The sequence below is a fragment of the Callospermophilus lateralis genome, chromosome 14 (assembly GCF_048772815.1).
Source record: "Callospermophilus lateralis isolate mCalLat2 chromosome 14, mCalLat2.hap1, whole genome shotgun sequence".
In the NCBI taxonomy this organism is placed as follows: Eukaryota; Metazoa; Chordata; class Mammalia; order Rodentia; family Sciuridae; genus Callospermophilus; species Callospermophilus lateralis.
The window spans coordinates 80,211,555-80,217,554 of NC_135318.1; positions in this window are offsets into that span (position 1 = coordinate 80,211,555).

The window sequence follows — 6,000 nt, forward strand, 5'->3', positions numbered from 1 at the left end:
CTGGGCAGGGGGAGAGGGGGCTCTGGCCCCCCACCTGTGCCACCCCTCTGCTGGTCAATTGTAGGGCCTCACGATGGCCCAGGGGAGCCTGGTGAGGTCCTCACTCCCCCTTGCCAGTTGTGAGGCTGTGCAGCCTGGCCTCTCTGCACCGCCTCTTGTCTGGGTGTTGTCCCCTTAGTCATGAGGTATGTGAGGGAACAAGGACAAGGGCAGATGGCCCAGCTGACGGGAAGGGCCCTGTCATTGCCACTGTCACCTGCAGGACACACCCCTCCAGGTGCCCTTAGCTCTGCTCACACCTGCAGCAAGCTCAGCCTGGCCCCTCCCTTAGTAGCAGATTCTGTCTCTCTCGGCCTACTTGAGAAATGGAGCTGCGCCCCCTGGTGGTGGGTGCTGCGGGACCACACACACTGTTGTCCCCACTGGGAGCCTTTTGCTGGTTCTGGACCCAGGGGTGGCCCTGTAGTGATATGGATTCACAAACTCATAGAACTGCAGGATAAGGAGGCTCCAAGGCTCCTGGTGGCCCCCTAGGCCTCTGGATGGTACAATGCAGACATCCTAAGAAAACCTATGCCCTTCATTAAGGTGTCCCCCAGTGAATTCGTTTTTTGCAGTTACTCTGAAGAACACAGTGGTATCACCACTGGAAGATTCCGTGTCCCCTAAACACTGGCCCAGGGAAAAGGAATGAATTGAGAACAGGAAGGGAGCTAAAGTCTGTGTGCCTGGCCCACAGCGTTGCTAGAAGCCAGTTGCTAGCCATCACTGCCAGGCGGGGAGGGAGGCCAGCTCTCTCATCCTCAGGGCCACCAGGGCAACCCATTCTACAGACAGGACAACTGCATCTCCTGGAGAAAAAAGCACCCACAGAGAGAAAGTGACAGAAATGAGGTTTGGACCCAGAACAAAGCCTAAGCCCAGGCTTTGAACCCTTATGCTTCCCTGTCTCCCAAGAACCCAGCAAGGGCCACCTGTGGGCTGGCCTCTTTGGCTGCAATCCTGGGTGGGCTTCTTGCTATCAGGTCTCTATCGAAGCCACTAGCCAGCCCAGTGCCTCTCTGGCTCCCTCCAGGTCAGCCTCAGATGTCAGGGCACCCAGGACAGTTGGCTTCTCAGGCACATGGAGCCTGGGTCTTAGCCTCCAGATGCCAGTGCCCTCCCTGTGCTGCAGGGTGGAACTGGGCGCACCCCAGGAACCAGGACAGCTCTCCATGGCATCCTGGGACCACCGTCTCCTTGGCTGGGTGGATGAACCTCAAGGACTTGCTCCGTGAAGCTTTGCTTCCTCCATCCAACCTCTGTTTCAGGCTGTTCAGATGGATCCAGAATGGGTGTCCACTAGAGAAGCCCCGAGGAGTGGGATAGAGGCAGGGGGGCTCTCCCTGGGAGCTGTGCTCAGACAGCCTCAGGAGTGAGGAGGAAGGAGCCCATTGACCTGGTGGGGCCTAAAGTGCCACTCTCCTCCTGCCCTGTGCCAGCACTGCCACTAGCCAGCAGGACCCTGTGCCCCAGAATGAGACCATCCAGGCTTGCTCTCCAGCCTTCCCTCTCTTTCACCCAAGTGGCCATCCCCATGGGAATGGCCATCCCCATCTGCATGGGAAATCAAGTCCCAGGGCTGGGACAGAGGCTGAGTGAGGGGCCTGCAGGAGGAAGGGAGGGAGCCCCGGTGCCTCCTCCCTGAGACTGCTGGGTCGGCAATGAACACGTGCTGTGCCCCTGGAGGAGCAGGTCCCTGGGTAGGGGCGGTGCCTGGGGTGGGGCTCCATCCCAATCGGCCATCAAGAGGTCAGCAAGGAGGAGGCCGAGTGATTTCTCCACGCAGTTGGCTGGGGTCCTGTCACTCCTCTGATGACGCCTCCCAGGGACTCGCTCCTCTCAGCAGTGGCAGGAGCTGCCAAGGACTCCTCACCTCCTTGCATGCATGGGAGGAGGGACAGTGACTCTGGGATCCCGACAGCTGCCTCAGCCAGTGGGGCCTGTGGAAGTCGTGTCCTGCCCCAGGCTCCTGCCGGCTGGAGCTCAGCTGCCATGTGAGGGTCCAGGGGAGGCTGCTGGAGAGAGCAGCCAGGTGGAGGACCATGAGCTGGACATGTCTCCAATGTCTCCTGGCCTGATGATTGAGCAGGGCAGAGGGCTCAATGCACAGTCACTCGTGGGTTGGATGGATCTCATCGGGCCAGAGGGGCTGGTCAGCGTGAGCTTCCTGCCACCGGGAGCCACCTGGGAAGGACAGGCAGTTCCCACCCCTTCCTCATGCGCCGTGACTCTTCAGTACCACTTGCAGAACACCTGCTGACACAGGGGACAAGCGGTGAACAGAGTGAGCCCTGCCCTGGTGGAGCGGGCATTCTGGTAGGAGAAGACCCAGATGGAGCCCACCTCCAGGAGGTGCAAGTCCCCTCAGAAGGACAACACACGCCCAACCTTGTGCAGAGTGAGAGGTGCCACAGGAGGGATGTGGGGCCAGCAGGCAGCAGAACAGCTCTGTGGCCTTCCTGGGGCATTCGAGTCAGGCGGGGAGGAGCGGGCCCTGCCAGGCAGGCTGATGCTTTGGCTGTTCCCCTCCAGGCCTTCGCTGTCATGTCACCTCCTCACTGAGGCAGCTTGAAAACCCCCTCGGTGCAGGCTTCCCCTGGACAATGGGCTGTGTGGTTCCCCTGAGGAGGCGGGTAGGCAGGAGCCGTGCCTGGGTGGGTGGAGCCAGCCAGCTCCACAGGTGGGAGGCACAGAGCTGCCCTGTGTCCAGGGTGGGGTGACCCCAGCGCAGGGAGCCCTGCCCAAGGAGGAAACCCTGGCAGCCAGCCCTTGCTGGGGAGAACCCCCAGAAGGCCCTCGTTGCAGGCCGTCAGCTGCCTCTAACCACCCTCTCCTGGTCTCCGTCCCTCCCAGACCTGCACTGTCCTCCTCGCACCAGCCTCTGCCAGCCAGGCAGGATGGCTTTCAGGTGTCTCCCAGTGCTCATTAAGTTCTGTTTCATCAACCTAACAAAAGAGGTGAAAGACTTATACAATGAAAACTACAGAACCCTAAAGAGAGAAATAGAAGAAGATCTTAGAAGATGGAAAAATATACCCTGTTCATGGATAGGCAGAACTAACATCATCAAAATGGCGATATTACCAAAAGTGCTCTATAGGTTTAATGCAATGCCAATCAAAATCCCAACGGCATTTCTTGTAGAAATAGAGAAAGCAATCATGAAATCCATATGGAAAAATAAAAGACCCAGAATAGCAAAAACAATGCTAAGCAGGAAGTGTGAATCAGGCAATATAGCTATACCAGACTTCAAACTATACTACAGAGCAATAGTAAAAAACAGCATGGTACTGGTACCAAAACAGGCGGGTGGACCAATGGTACAGAATAGAGGACACAGAAACCAATCCACAAAATTACAACTATCTTATATTTGATAAAGGGGCTAAAAGCATGCAATGGAGGAAGGATAGCATCTTCAACAAATGGTGCTGGGAAAACTGGAAATCCATATGCAACAAAATGAAACTGAATCCCTTTCTCTCGCCATGCACAAAAGTTAACTCAAAGTGGATCAAGGAACTTGATATCAAATCAGAGACATGGCGTCTGATAGAAGAAAAAGTTGGCTACGATCTACATACTGTGGGGTCGGGCTCCAAATTCCTCAATAGGACACCCATAGCACAAGAGTTAATAACTAGAATCAACAAATGGGACTTACTCAAACTAAAAAGTTTTTTCTCAGCAAAAGAAACAATAAGAGAGGTAAATAGGGAGCCTACATCCTGGGAACAAATCTTTGCTCCTCACACTTCAGACAGAGCCCTAATATCCAGAATATACAAAGAACTAAAAAAATTAGACAATAAGATAACAAATAACCCAATCAACAAATGGGCCAAGGACCTGAACAGACATTTCTCAGAGGAGGACATACAATCAATCAACAAGTACATGAAAAAATGCTCACCATCTCTAGCAGTCAGAGAAATGCAAATCAAAACCACCCTAAGATACCATCTCACTCCAGTAAGATTGGCAGCCATTAGGAAGTCAAACAACAAGTGCTGGCGAGGATGTGGGGAAAAGGGTTCACTTGTACATTGCTGATGGGACTGCAAATTGGTGTGGCCAATTTGGAAAGCAGTATGGAGATTTCTTGGAAAGCTCAGAATGGAACCACCATTTGACCCAGCTATTCCCCTACTCTGTCTATTCCCTAAAGACCTAAAAAGAGCACACTATAGGGACACTGCTACATCCATGTTCATAGCAGCACAATTCACAATAGCAAGACTGTGGAACCAACCTAGATGCCCTTCAATAGACGAATGGATAAAAAAAAATGTGGCATTTATACACAATGGAGTATTACTCTGCATTAAAAAATGACAAGATCATAGAATTTGCAGGGAAATGGATGGCATTAGAGCAGATTATGCTAAGTGAAGCTAGCCAATCCCTTAAAAACAAATGCCAAATGTCTTCTTTGATATAAGGAGAGTAACTAAGAACAGAGTAGGGACGAAGAGCATGAGAAGAAGATTAACATTAAACAGGGATGAGAGGTGGGAGGGAAAGGGAGGGAGAAGGGAAATTGCATGGAAATGGAAGGAGACCCTCAGGGGTATACAAAATTACATACAAGAGGAAGTGAGGGGAAAGGGGGAAAAATATAAGGGGGAGAAATGAATTACAGTAGAGGGGGTAGAGAGAGAAGAGGGGAGGGGAGAGGGGGAGGGGGGATAGTAGAGGATAGGAAAGGCAGCAGAATACAACAGACACTAGTATGGCAATATGTAAATCAATGGATGTGCAACTGATGTGATTCTGCAATCTGTATACGGGGTAAAAATGGGAGTTCATATCCCACTTGAATCAAAGTGTGAAATATGATATATCAAGAACTATGTAATGTTTTGAACAACCAACAATAAAAATTAATTAAAAAAAAAAGTTCTGTTTCAGCCAAACAGTATTATAATCCATTATAACAGCATAATGTTGTTCATGGAAATTTTGTTCGTGTTCCTTTATTAGCTTATTTTGAGTTTATAGTTTTATAAGAATTAAAAGCATGAACCCTAAGAGTGTAATTCAAGCTGGGCACAGTGGCGCAGGCCTATCATCCCACAACCTCAGAGGCTGAAATGGGAGGATCGCAAGTTCAAAACCTAACTTCGCAAGACCCTGTCTCAAAATAAAAAATGAAAAGAGTTGGGGAGACGTAACTCAGTGGTAGAGGGCCCATGGGTGATTGAGCCAGCACAGAGAGAGAGAGAGAGAGAGAGAGAGAGAGAGCACAATTTCCAGGGCTGTGGGCAATGGTTTCCTTTCGGGACAAGGACGCGCATTACCAGAGCCCTGGGAGCTCTGGGCCAGACCCTGCCTTGTGCGGCTCTGACTTGGTGATCTAGGGGCAGGGACGCATGCTCTTCCCAGGCCCAGCTCCTACCCTCAGCTCTGCTCCACCCAACCTGGCACCCCTACCCTTCCTGAGCCCTGCCAGCCTGGGCTCCTCTTCTGTAAGTGGAGAAAAGAGGGGAAGAGTGGAGCCCTCAGACTCAAGTCAATCCCAGCCCTGGCAAATTACTGTTTGTCATAAGCCTCCTCCAACCCAGAGCACTGCAGTGGGCAGGAAACACCACGTGAGAAGGAAGCCTCCCACTGCCCAGCCTCCCTGCGGGCAGGGAAGCCCCCCAGACAGGACAGACAGAGCCCTTGGAGCCCCAGAGCGGGTCAGCGGGAAGGGGGAGCTGGGGAGCAAGCCAGGACTCATTAGCTGTGCTCACGAGGACCCAGAAGTCAACAGCTTGAGAGCCGAGCTTAGGCTGCTGTCCCCGGGGAACGCCTCCCGATCCCACAGATACAGATGCGGTGTGGCGAGATGCGCCTGTGTGAGAACTTCTTCATCTTCTTTCTTAAGGACAGCGCCTTGGGCTCCCCGAGGAGCGCATTCCTTCACTGTGAGGTCTTCCTTGCCATCTCCTGCAGGCCCCAGAAAAGAGGAAA